This window comes from Maniola jurtina, chromosome 21 (genome assembly GCF_905333055.1).
Source record: "Maniola jurtina chromosome 21, ilManJurt1.1, whole genome shotgun sequence".
NCBI lineage: Eukaryota > Metazoa > Arthropoda > Insecta > Lepidoptera > Nymphalidae > Maniola > Maniola jurtina.
The window spans coordinates 4147679-4162714 of NC_060049.1; the positions used below are offsets into that span (position 1 = coordinate 4147679).

Below are 15036 nucleotides of genomic sequence, written 5' to 3' on the forward strand. Positions count from 1 at the left end.
GAGTCTGTCCATCCATTCAACCTCACAGAGAGAGAATTACATCCCTGAAACAGCCAACGAGGTTCCACAAGATTTTTAAAAACCTGAATCCACCTGGACAAAGCGCAGGCATCATTTAATATTCCCATAAAATCACACAAACCTCTTATCGAAATACAAAATAAATAACAACAAAACAAGCCTATTCACACCATTATCCGTACCGAAGTTTACATTGAAAACCATTAATAGCCTGAAAATTACAAGCAAGTTATCAGTACGTATACACCCAGTTCCGGCGAAGAACGAGCTTTGTCTTCGAACCTCTGTTCACATCCGGTTTGACTGCACGCCTTTAACGACCTCACGTAGGGCTGCTAAACACTTCCGTTTATAAATAAACTCGCTTAAGCCCGCGACTTCGTTCGCATGGATTACACAATTAATTAGGTTCCGATACGAAGCCGTTGAGAAACCAAAGGAGTATGGGTTTGATAGAAACTGTCATACCCCTTCCAGGTTAGCCCGCTTTCATCTTAGACTGCATCATCACTTACCACCCGATGAGATTGCAGTCAAGAGCTAACTTTTATCTGAAAAAATAAAAAGATATTATTATAAATTTATAATGATGATAATACGTAATTACAGGTTATTTCGGATAAACATACTTTTTACTTTTGCGAACTTTTACGAGCCATTACTATTACCTATTTTCCAATCGCAGCTGAATGATTGCTCGCAAGAATTTATGGTTGTTGAGTAAAATACCTCTTCCTTTTTTCGAATTAACTTTAGAATTTTAGAACACTATTCATTATTTAACTAAATAATTGGCAACCCTAATTTCAGCCATCACGCGATTTTGAACCAAACACTGTTTAACATAAAGATAATTTTCCAATGCGTGTGTTGTGTTTAGATTTATGCCTTTGCTAATGTACAATACTTTTCTGTTATGCAAAAATATTAGTATATTTAATGACCCATTTGTTATTTTGTTATGGTGTTTTGCTTTGCTTTCTGAAAAAATATATTATATTTTGAGGCTTCTAAGCCCATGGAAATCTAAGTATGGTACATTTTAGGTGCATTCTATCTATCTAATTCTAATTTTTTATTTTTTCGAAACCATATTTTATGTTTTTAACCCCCGACCCAAAAAGAGGGGTGTTATAAGTTTGACGTGTGAATCAGCTGTGTATCTGTCTGTAGCATCGTAGTTCTTAAACAATGAACCCATTTTAATTTAGTTTTTTTTTTGTTTTCAAAAACTAAATTAAAATCAGTTCATTAGTTTAGGAGCTACAATGCCACAGACAGATACACAGATACACGCGTCAAACTTATAACGCCCCTCTTTGTAGGTCGAGGGTTAAAAAGTTATTTTTCATCTTTAACTTATTTCGTCAACTTAAATATTTATAGAACTAAGAATCCAACATGAATGTAGCGTTCAGCGTAGATAAGCGTAGTTAGGGGATGCAAGTCTGCCAAGTATCGCAGACAGTGAGTCGCCCGCCGGACAGGCGCCAGGGGGCGCCGAAATTATTACTATTGAGGGGTGACTTTTCCGAAGATGCAGTGTCTGTCTAATGTATAAATTGAAAGCTATAATGAAGACTTGTATTTCTACTAACTTCGATTAGCTTGATTATTATTTTATCAGTCTTCTCTTTTCTTTTTTAGAGAAAAGGAAAACCTATAGGGTACTTCCCGTTGACCTAGAATCATGAAATTTGGCAGGTAGGGAGGTCTTATAGCACAAGTACAGGAATAACTCTGTAAAATGCGAATTTGTGATTATATCATTTAAAAAAAATGTGTTTCAATTTTCAATGTAAGATAACTATACCAAGTGGGGCATCATTATGAAAGGGCTTTACCTTTAATTTTTATGTATAATAGTTTTTGATTTTGAGATAGTCATACCTATTCATCATAGATTTTTTTATGGCCGTTACTTTAAGTTTTGCTTTTAGAAAGCAAACGGCTTGAGAGATAAATCACTCTAAATGTTAAAAGAATGGTAGAACAAAAAAATAAAGAAATGAAATAAATTAAATACTGAGAAATACGTCTTAAAACAAAATTTCTTTGAGCCTATCCATAAACAAACAATAAATTAGCTTAAGTTTTTAAAATTGCGTTAGGGTCGGTCATAAATTTGATAAAGTCGTCAATTTTAACTTAGAAATCTTTGTAAGTGTAATAAACAATGCCATATATTGCAACCAGATTGCGCGAAAGTAAAAAAAACACCATGGGAACATGAGAAATAATTGTGAAGCCAAAATCGGACCATTCAGGAACACCGAGGTGTGTCAAAAGGCGGAACTTTGAAACACCATTTCTTCTGTCCACCAATAAAAATTCAGGGGTGCGCAGGAGACAATCAAAAGACGAATCAGATGCTCTCGTGTGGTTTTCTGTTACAGGAAGAGGGAGAAAGTCGAAAGGTAGAGAAGGGAGACGATATTAGCAAAAGGACAGTCGTCGAGAAGAAGTATTCGGGCCCTCAGCCTTCGAGACTAATCACTCTATTCGAGATTATTTCGACATTAATTTCGATATTTCAAAATTAAAGTTTTGAGAAAAGAAAAATTGTAAAATTGAAACAATAATTTTAGTATTGTTAAAATTAGTAACTAGTAAAATTTGATAGTGTAAAATCTTAATTAATCAGTGTGTGTTTTGAGCCGACAGAAGCTGATATTGGGTGACGTATTATATTTTGTATTATTTTGACTAGATTATTTTGAAATCAGCTCCACAACCCTAGTTAATTAAATTAATTGATTGATTTAATTAGAAATGAATCCAGATAATGTATTACACACTTTGTATTTTATATGACGTAAATCGGGGATCCACAACTTGGTTTTAGCAGAGGTGGGTTCTAGAAATTTTGTTTGTAATGATTTACATAATCCTTAAATTATGAATACGAGGCTATAAAAATCGTATCTATACTCTAGACCGCACAATGAGTTAACTCCACGTTTGAACATAAAATTAAACTTCTTAAACCAAAGTGGTTAAATGAGACGAAATAACTAACTGCGGAGCTGGGATCTGAATATATCTAGATTGATTGTATAAAACTGTGTAATGTGTGTCCTTAAAATTTACTTTATTATAGAAATAAGAATTGTAGATAATATCTCTATTAAATATGTGGGCATGTGTGTATTTTTAGATAAAAATGATAATATCTAGAGCCGAAAGGGTTTTTTGTTCTGAATATTTGCTTTTCCCTTTCAATAATTAGTATGGCTTAGGAAGCAAGTATTCGGCCGGGAATTAATTAATGTAATAAAGTTACTTAATTTCCAGTCTAAATAATAAATTCAGTTTCTCTTCTTTTTTTCTAAATACTCAACTGTATGAGTAAATAAACAATTATTTACCAGAAATAAATGCACTTGGGTATAACTATCATCTTTTATTTGCTATATTTAGATACATTTTCCTAGACATTTAATAATGGAGATTCAATTTGTTTGGAGGCTAGACTATCGTATTGTAATATTAACAAAGCCAAAGATACAAAGAAACCATGTATCGAACTAACTTGAGCTCCAATATTAAGATTTTCTCATATGACCTATTTACCAATCACAATTTCCTATTATTAAGTAAAAATTAGGTTAGGGTTTTTTTTTCAGCAGTGCACCTATTTATAATACTAGCTCTTATTCAGCATTAAATAGGGATTAGAATTGAATTAGCAGTCTAATGCAGTCTGATGGAATGACTCTTGTCGTTACAATTATTGATTTGGTAGAAAAATCACTCAATAGCTAAAATAAGGTGGTGTACTAATAAACTACTAGCTACCGCGGTATCAACATAGTCTTCATCAACATGGACAGCTTTCACCGGCTCACTACTGAGCGCGGACTTCATAGAGAACTCTCAGACTTGTAGTTTTCCTCACGATGTTATTCTCTGCACTAAACAAGTGATGTTTTAAATTAATTGTAATGTATACAACTACGAAAGATTTAGGAATAGTTGCCAAAGTTTCGAACCCTGACCTTCTAGTAGATAGAGAAATGACTTAACCACGGTGCCATCGCGGTTAATAATCATTTCAAGAAATGTACGAGAGGCAGCGAGCATCGATGGCTGCGAGCGGACAAAAAAAAGGGCAGGTATAAACCTTTTTTTTGTGTGTCATTGTTACGCCGAGGTTTTGGGAGATCGAGCGACGACACTGTATTCTGGTAAAACCTAGGGACATTCGAAAGCATAATTCGGGAGAACTATTAATTTGATATCCATGACTTATAAAGTCGGATTTAATTAAAAAAAAAGGCACACGGTCGATTAGGTGGCTCCTGGCGGCAGAGTTCCGGCACACCAATACACGCCATGTCTTATAAGCAGCGACTTCCCGACTTCTAAATTGGCCAATTTAGACATAATATAACAAATGAATATATATATACCAAAATATACCATGGTAAGGGGCGAGCCCAGAGCTCATTGAAAAGAACCTAGGTTTACGTACCTAGGCAATTGAAAACGCTTCGCAGCGCAAATAGGGAAGTTGACTGCAGCCCCATAACAATGCTAAAAGACCGGATACCGGTGCAGGGATCCCCCGTGCTAGAAGGAGCTCTGGTCAGAGAAGATGGCCAAATCGGCATATACATGTATCAACCGACCTTTCATTCAGGCCAGAACGTATAAATTAAACTTTTCTTTCCTCCTCAGGTTTTTTCTCTTGAGAGAGTTGAATGAGTCAAATTAATAGCTCTATAAGATAAAGTTCTTCTTTTAAACCGCGAAAGTCTGGTAGTTTGATTGGGGACGTCTACATTGTCCACCCGACGTATTGTGCCTGCCATATACTTGGCATTACGTGTATTAACATATAACTCCAAATGCTAAAGGTGTCCCTGAGTTTAGCCGTTTTATTTATAATAATTTCCTCATTATAGCCAATCACCAAATTTTAAACAGAGACGATCCACGTACCATCACAGAAATATGATGCCGAGTGACCAGGGATCTATGTACGTATTCGAAATAACGATATGACTAGATTTACATTAACATAAAAATAACACAACGTAGAAATTGTGATTGGGTATTTGAGGGAGAAAAATTTATAAACTTACATTACTATTTATAAATTATAAGTTTTAAGGACACACTGCATGTTGTTTTATATATATATGTTGTACATTTACATTTATTTATGTATAGGGGGAGCAGGAGCAGAAATAAGCTATGTGTCTTATAAATGTACAATTTACAGGTTTTCAGAGAGGATATTACAAAGACCGAGTTATTTATCCCGTGCTTATTTCTTAGACTTAACAAATTTTGCTTAAAGTCTGGGAATTCATATAATCAAAGCACTTCGCGCATGTGGTTGCAAATTATAGCAGTATTGCACTATTATTCTAATTACAACTTTGCATATTACTAAATTTTACACGGAAAGTAAAAAATTAAAAATATTTAAGATAGTACCAAAGTTGGTAAAAGAAATAGGGTCAAATTGAAAAAAAAAAAAAGATGTCTTCAGGTAGGAAGGGACGTAGAGCAAAGCAAGTAGGTGCGGGGCAAAGCGATGTTAGTACCGTAGAATCGAGCGAGCAAACAACGACCTTAGGGAATGCTACATTAGAGTTGATTTTGAAAAAAATCACCGAGTTCGAAGCAAAATTACAACAGTTAAATTCAAATACCGGTTCAAATGAAATCGCGAGCGTTTCTTCACACGAGTCGAACGGGATTAATGAAAATGAAAAATCTGATAGGCAGGGGTCAAATCTTGAAACCGCGAGCACAAGTACATTATCTGAGACCCGGAATTTATATGTTGTACAGCCGTCAGTAACTAAACCAAATTTCGACGGAAAACCATTCACTAACCCCATCGTTTTTCTAAAACGATTAAAGAAATATATAAGGGCGGTAAATGGATTAGATCGCGAAATAGATATAGCGTTAGGTTGCATCTCGGGGCATGCTCGGAAGGTTATGGACTTGTATTCGAAGGGCTGGACTACGTTCGCTGACTTCGAGATTGATTTTAGACGAAATTATTGGACCGAACAAATTCAGGAATCTATAAGATATAAATTGATTAATGCGGTATATTCAAGCGATTCGGGAATGTCGATGTCCGAACATTTTGCTGAGCAAGCAGAATCAATGCAGTCATTAACTATTGCGTTTAGTGAGAGAGATTTGGTCAATTCTATTATGCGACATTATGCTATAGATATACAACGATTATGGTTTACTAGAACAGAGGAAGTTAACATCATGAACGGAGCGAAATTTCTTCGAAACATAGAGCAAAATATTGTTGAAAAACCCAGGCAATTTACGAGAGGTACTGTTAGTAATAATTACAGAGGTAGACGATACAATGAGTCACCACCGAGACGACCTATTGTAGCAACAATGTCAACAAGAAGTTGGAGAGCTAGGGGAAATTCGACGAGGGGACGCGGCTATCGTGGTCGATTAGGTTCTAGGGTTAACTTTAACAGGCCTACGGTATCCGAATCTAAACAAATTAGGCCGGCTATCACGTTCGTGAAAGAGGGCGAGAATCTTACTGTGTCTAAGAATGTGGGGGAGGGTTCATCAAAAAACTAGAATGCCCAACACAAACGAGGTCAAGTCAGTTAGTCTTGTGTGGCACGGGCGTCAGAAAGACCTCAGATCACGAAGGGACAGGTGTAGTCTATAGAATCTTAATTAATAGTGGATGGAAGCCAGGACAGAGTTTGGGGACCGGAGATAAGGGACTTAAACGGTTATTAAGAGGCGGCGTTGATTATAACGAGTATAGTAGTCAATTTGAAATTAGGAGTATAGGAATCTTATTGGAAAACCAGTTTGAAAATGTAACAGAGTGTAATGAGTTAGGCGTGACTTGTGAAACTTGTATGAGGAGAGGTTTGAATGTGTACACAATGTATCATGAATTAGATGAACAAACCGATGTGAGTGTTGATTATTCTTTACCTAGGTTACCTGAAGTATGTGTTAGATTGTATGGAAGAAGTATGAGTGCACTCATAGATACGGGAAGTCAGATTAGTGGAATAACTAGGGAATTGTACGACTCTATTCTAAGAGAACATGGGACATTGCCAGAGATCGCTATTCCAGCAATTCAAATACAAGGCGCGTTTGGATCGCGAAGTGAAAGCACAAATCGGTTAGTGCTAATAGAGTTTCAGTTAGGTAGTACTTTAGTTGAAGCACCTGTACTAGTTATGCGACGTCTTCCTAGGTCATTGATACTAGGATACGATTGGTTAGAGCGGGTAAAAGGAATAGTGAACTGTAATGGTGAACACACTTTGACTATTGAACATATGGGCGTTAGGTCTTGTGTTAGGCTGAATTCGGACTGCAAAATCGAAAGGTTAGGGGGAGAGACAAACGCAGCCACGATTAATTTAATATTAAATCAAAACTCTAGGCCAGTGGAACAAAGTGTATTAGACATGAATTTAGATAATGAGAAATTTAAGGGATTTAAATTAGATGACGCGAACTTAAGTAATGAACAAAAGGAATTATTACTGCCTGTGTTAAACAAACACTGTAAGGTATTTACGGAAGGTTTAGGTTTGACAAACAAGTACGTACACGTTATTGAGCTGTTAGACGAAACACCTTTTGTAAAACACAGTTATCCGGTACCTTTGGCATATAGAGAACAGGTAAAAACCGAATTAGAAGAGTTAGAAAAACTAGGCGTGATCAGACAGGAAGCGACTCCTTACTGTAGTCCTCTCACTTTCACTAAGAAGCGAGATGGGTCAATAAGACTCTTATTGGACGCACGAGAGTTGAATAAGAAAATGGTAGGTGACGCGGGCGCGCCTCCACTCACATCTGAGATTTTACAATCCTTTCATGGAGTAAATTATATCAGTTTAATTGATTTGAATAATGCCTATTTTCAAATACCTTTGCATAAAGATTCTAGGAAGTATACTGGGTTCTCGTTCATGGGGAAGACGTATACTTATAATGTTTTACCTCAAGGTTTAAAGACTTCTGTAGCAGGGTTCTCGAGAGCAATGGATTATATCCTAGTAGGAGTACGAGAGTTTTGCGTAAACTATTTAGACGACATAGTCATATTCACTACCGGGGACATAAGGTTACACTTAGAACATTTAGATCGAGTGTTAGATAAATTAGAAACCGCAGGTTTAACTGGAAGGTTAGAGAAGTGTCGGTTCTTATGTGTAGAGGTAAAGTTGTTAGGACACATAGTAAATACTAACGGGGTACGTATGGATCCTGAACGGGTTAAAGCCATATTAGACTTCCCTATACCTCGGACTATAAAACAATTACGAGGATTTCTGGGATTAATAAATTATTTCAGAAGATTTATTTCAAAATATAGCGAAGAGGTTAAACCACTGTGTGACCTATTAAAACAAAATACGAAATGGTCATGGACAGAGGAAATTAACGATTGTTTTGAAGGGGTCAAGAAATTGTTTATAGACACGATACTTCTTGTACACCCAGATCCTAAGGGAACTTATTATTTACAAACCGATAGCAGTAATTTGGGGGTTTCGGGTTATGTCTATCAATTGAATGAAGCTGGTGAAGAACAAATATTAGGGTTCTGTAGTAAAGCATTGACAGAGACAGAACGCAAATGGACAGTTACTGAACAAGAACTATGGGCCATCATTTTCAGTTTGTCAAAGTTTGAAACATATTTGAGAGGAGCGAATTTAGTCATTAGGACTGATCATAAAAGTCTGATTTTCTTGCAGACGTGCAAACTATTGAGTGCTAGGATGATACGTTGGGTACATTATATAGGGCGATTTAATTACACAGTCGAACATGTGAAAGGTAAACTAAACATTGTAGCAGACGTATTGTCTCGACACTTAAAGGGGACCACTGATGTATTAACTAACAAGGTCACGGGGCCTGAAATGAATCTATTTAAAACATCATTAGGACGATTAGTGCGGGAGCGATGGAGAGAGATAGGTAGTTATCAAAGTCGCGACAAGACTGCTAGTGAGGTAATTAGACGCGTGCAAACAGCAGACACTTCTGAATCAAAGTACTACGTGCTTAAAGAAGGGATTCTTTATAGAAGAGACATAAAAGGGGATATCTTAAGGTTATATGTTCCCGAGAACATACTAAGGGATTTGATAGTTAGCATACATGAAGAAGTAGGTCATTTCGGGCGATACAAGGTTTATGCTCTGATGAAACGTCAATATTATTTCCCAAATATGTCTCGTATAATAGGTCGTGTTGTAAGAGCTTGCGAGGCATGTCAAAAGTCAAAACATGCTTTGGAAACGCACACGGGGCCGATAAAAACTGTAATAGCGAAGGAAATAGGAGAGAGAGTTTTTTGCGATATTTTTGGACCTTTACCGGCAGGACGATTTGGTTTTAAATACATATTCGTAATGCAAGATGCTTATAGTAAGTTAATCAGACTATACCCACTACGCCAGGCTAGTGGGAAGGCTACTTTAACTTGTGTAAAAAAGTTTCATAAGCAGGTCACAATTAAGACATTATGTTCAGACAGAGGCGCGAACTTTACTTCAAAAGTTTTCGAGTTAGGTATTCGCCAACTAGGTATCGAATTAACGCACACATCTGTTAGAAATCCGCGGCCAAATTCGACAGAGAGGGTTAATAAAGAGTTAGGTAGATTATTCAGGACGTATTGCGACAAATCACATCGATCATGGGTAGATCTATTATCGGATATAGAAGATTGTTACAATCAGGTAATACATACTACAACTGGATATTCGCCAAACGAGATTATATATGGAAAACGTACTCTGCTATCGACTGATTTCAACACTGACTCATCGGTGAGGGCAGACTTACAAGGTGAACCGTTAGAACAGATTCGACAACAGGCACGACAAAACATAGATAAGGCGGCCGAAAGTAGGCAATTACATTATAACAAAAATCATAAGTTAATACAATTCGAAATTGGAGATTTAGTGAAACTTAAGACTTTTACGAAGTCAGATGCGGATAAAAAGTTGACAAAAAAATTCATGCGCTTATATGAAGGACCGTACATAATAGGGGCAGTTCCATATAATAATGTATATACATTAATAGACGTTCATACTGATAAAGTTAAGGGTAACTACAATGCCATTCATTTGTTTAGGTACTATGTAGATAACTAGAAAGATAGGTAAAACCAGAGTATTGAAAGGAACAGAAAACAGGTAGTTTGGGGTACACTAAACAAAGAGATACCTGAGTTAAGTAGTTATGGTCATGCCCGAGGGGATAATAGATAGGCGTGGGAGGTTTAATACTAACGTTCTAATACAGATAAGGAGAAAAATAGATTTTGAAACAACTAGCACAGCTGCAGGGACAAAAGGGGGATTACTACGTGTATTAAAAATCTATTTTGGGGGAGTGTGAGATAGTCATACCTATTCATCATAGATTTTTTTATGGCCGTTACTTTAAGTTTTGCTTTTAGAAAGCAAACGGCTTGAGAGATAAATCACTCTAAATGTTAAAAGAATGGTAGAACAAAAAAATAAAGAAATGAAATAAATTAAATACTGAGAAATACGTCTTAAAACAAAATTTCTTTGAGCCTATCCATAAACAAACAATAAATTAGCTTAAGTTTTTAAAATTGCGTTAGGGTCGGTCATAAATTTGATAAAGTCGTCAATTTTAACTTAGAAATCTTTGTAAGTGTAATAAACAATGCCATATATTGCAACCAGATTGCGCGAAAGTAAAAAAAACACCATGGGAACATGAGAAATAATTGTGAAGCCAAAATCGGACCATTCAGGAACACCGAGGTGTGTCAAAAGGCGGAACTTTGAAACACCATTTCTTCTGTCCACCAATAAAAATTCAGGGGTGCGCAGGAGACAATCAAAAGACGAATCAGATGCTCTCGTGTGGTTTTCTGTTACAGGAAGAGGGAGAAAGTCGAAAGGTAGAGAAGGGAGACGATATTAGCAAAAGGACAGTCGTCGAGAAGAAGTATTCGGGCCCTCAGCCTTCGAGACTAATCACTCTATTCGAGATTATTTCGACATTAATTTCGATATTTCAAAATTAAAGTTTTGAGAAAAGAAAAATTGTAAAATTGAAACAATAATTTTAGTATTGTTAAAATTAGTAACTAGTAAAATTTGATAGTGTAAAATCTTAATTAATCAGTGTGTGTTTTGAGCCGACAGAAGCTGATATTGGGTGACGTATTATATTTTGTATTATTTTGACTAGATTATTTTGAAATCAGCTCCACAACCCTAGTTAATTAAATTAATTGATTGATTTAATTAGAAATGAATCCAGATAATGTATTACACACTTTGTATTTTATATGACGTAAATCGGGGATCCACAACTTGGTTTTAGCAGAGGTGGGTTCTAGAAATTTTGTTTGTAATGATTTACATAATCCTTAAATTATGAATACGAGGCTATAAAAATCGTATCTATACTCTAGACCGCACAATGAGTTAACTCCACGTTTGAACATAAAATTAAACTTCTTAAACCAAAGTGGTTAAATGAGACGAAATAACTAACTGCGGAGCTGGGATCTGAATATATCTAGATTGATTGTATAAAACTGTGTAATGTGTGTCCTTAAAATTTACTTTATTATAGAAATAAGAATTGTAGATAATATCTCTATTAAATATGTGGGCATGTGTGTATTTTTAGATAAAAATGATAATATCTAGAGCCGAAAGGGTTTTTTGTTCTGAATATTTGCTTTTCCCTTTCAATAATTAGTATGGCTTAGGAAGCAAGTATTCGGCCGGGAATTAATTAATGTAATAAAGTTACTTAATTTCCAGTCTAAATAATAAATTCAGTTTCTCTTCTTTTTTTCTAAATACTCAACTGTATGAGTAAATAAACAATTATTTACCAGAAATAAATGCACTTGGGTATAACTATCATCTTTTATTTGCTATATTTAGATACATTTTCCTAGACATTTAATAATGGAGATTCAATTTGTTTGGAGGCTAGACTATCGTATTGTAATATTAACAAAGCCAAAGATACAAAGAAACCATGTATCGAACTAACTTGAGCTCCAATATTAAGATTTTCTCATATGACCTATTTACCAATCACAATTTCCTATTATTAAGTAAAAATTAGGTTAGGGTTTTTTTTTCAGCAGTGCACCTATTTATAATACTAGCTCTTATTCAGCATTAAATAGGGATTAGAATTGAATTAGCAGTCTAATGCAGTCTGATGGAATGACTCTTGTCGTTACAATTATTGATTTGGTAGAAAAATCACTCAATAGCTAAAATAAGGTGGTGTACTAATAAACTACTAGCTACCGCGGTATCAACATAGTCTTCATCAACATGGACAGCTTTCACCGGCTCACTACTGAGCGCGGACTTCATAGAGAACTCTCAGACTTGTAGTTTTCCTCACGATGTTATTCTCTGCACTAAACAAGTGATGTTTTAAATTAATTGTAATGTATACAACTACGAAAGATTTAGGAATAGTTGCCAAAGTTTCGAACCCTGACCTTCTAGTAGATAGAGAAATGACTTAACCACGGTGCCATCGCGGTTAATAATCATTTCAAGAAATGTACGAGAGGCAGCGAGCATCGATGGCTGCGAGCGGACAAAAAAAAGGGCAGGTATAAACCTTTTTTTTGTGTGTCATTGTTACGCCGAGGTTTTGGGAGATCGAGCGACGACACTGTATTCTGGTAAAACCTAGGGACATTCGAAAGCATAATTCGGGAGAACTATTAATTTGATATCCATGACTTATAAAGTCGGATTTAATTAAAAAAAAAGGCACACGGTCGATTAGGTGGCTCCTGGCGGCAGAGTTCCGGCACACCAATACACGCCATGTCTTATAAGCAGCGACTTCCCGACTTCTAAATTGGCCAATTTAGACATAATATAACAAATGAATATATATATACCAAAATATACCATGGTAAGGGGCGAGCCCAGAGCTCATTGAAAAGAACCTAGGTTTACGTACCTAGGCAATTGAAAACGCTTCGCAGCGCAAATAGGGAAGTTGACTGCAGCCCCATAACAATGCTAAAAGACCGGATACCGGTGCAGGGATCCCCCGTGCTAGAAGGAGCTCTGGTCAGAGAAGATGGCCAAATCGGCATATACATGTATCAACCGACCTTTCATTCAGGCCAGAACGTATAAATTAAACTTTTCTTTCCTCCTCAGGTTTTTTCTCTTGAGAGAGTTGAATGAGTCAAATTAATAGCTCTATAAGATAAAGTTCTTCTTTTAAACCGCGAAAGTCTGGTAGTTTGATTGGGGACGTCTACATTGTCCACCCGACGTATTGTGCCTGCCATATACTTGGCATTACGTGTATTAACATATAACTCCAAATGCTAAAGGTGTCCCTGAGTTTAGCCGTTTTATTTATAATAATTTCCTCATTATAGCCAATCACCAAATTTTAAACAGAGACGATCCACGTACCATCACAATTTATCGTGCAAAATGTTGGACAAAATACCCGAGTGCGGAACCCTCAGTGCGCGAGTCTGACTCGCATTTGACCGGTTTTTTTTATTTGTACCAGAAAGTTGTAACAATAAAGAGAAAAAGAAAGAAAAAGTGGACAGGGAAGTATTTATCTCTATAAAAGATCTCTATCACTGACCCTTGGCAGTAAGGGGAGAAAAAAACGTGACTTGGTAACTTTAGGGAATTATGTACATTTTCAAGTAATTAAATATCACTTGCTTTAACGGTGAAGGAAAACATCGAGTGGAAACCTGCATGCTTTAAAGTTCTTCATGTACTTAATCTCAAAGGTGTGTGAAGTCTGCCAATCCGCATTAGACCAGCGCGGGCGTGGCAAATATTTGCGAAAACAAATTGTTTAGGTCGGAACCTACTAAGTAGGTATAATAAAGAATCCAGCAATTATCTAGCATTACTGGTATCTTGCAGATTGCGCTGGTCGAGATAAGGGGGTAATTTCCCCTGCCTTAAGGACCCTGCGTCTAAGGGTCCCTGCTTTATGAGCCTTGCTGCCAGCGATAGTTGGCTTATCTGAGTACTTGGGCCGGTAATGCTTTTGGAGGTTTTTGTACTTTGTGATAAATTGCAATTGTTTTCGGGGTTTTTGTAAACTTCCAAGGTACGAAAATAATATTATGCAAAATTTTATGTTTCCACATCCATTAGTGTCAAATGGTCATTGATATGTAATATCAGTCTGTCACTTGAGCCTATAATTGCCTGCCGGTAATTGAATTCGAAACCTCGCACTTATAAAATTCAAAAAAAAAAAAAAAAAACGAAATTCAACATACTTTTATTCAATTAAACTTTTACAAGTACTTTTGAATCATCAAATGCATCTACTACTGATTTGGAATGCCTTTCCTACTGAGAAGAACCAGCAAGAAACTCGGCGCGATAAGACCAAGCTCTTACCACTACGTCATTGGGGTATAGCATAGCCAAAGTATTAAGGTACCTGTCTAATACAAGGGCGTTATAAGTACTTACATTTTTTCATGTAAGGTCATAGCGTGCAAAAACCTATACCTATAATATTTATATCCAAATCTGCATTCTGTACATGTCTATTATAATTGATTCAATAACAATTTGTAAACACCCTTATTATCAGTAATTATTATTACATAGATATACCTAATTAAAAAATCATTCCAAGGCAATTACTTATAACGCATAACAGCTATATTTTAAACAAGATGATGCCCACGACTTCGTCTACTTATAGGTTTTTTTTAATTCTGTGAGAACTCTTTGATTTTCTTCTTTGATTTTTCTTTGATAAAAGGTGTCTCCAGTATGCAAGCTAACTCTGTACTATAAATAGATGATGTTTGCGACTTTAGCTACGTGGATGTACCTAGGTTTTTAAAAATCTCACGAGAGCTCTTTGCTATTCCGGGATAGAAAATAGCCTATGTGTTAATCCAGGGTATAATCTATCTCCTTTTTTCCATTCCAAATTTCAGCCAAATCTGTCCAGTACTTT

At 36.0% G+C, this 15036-nt stretch overlaps 1 protein-coding gene across 1 annotated transcript in view; it reads left to right on the plus strand.

The window, feature by feature from the left end:
- Positions 1–15036, plus strand: part of LOC123876090 (carbonic anhydrase-related protein 10-like) — a 112635-nt gene that overhangs the window by 74269 nt on the left and 23330 nt on the right. The gene's annotated exons all lie outside the window — the stretch shown is intronic.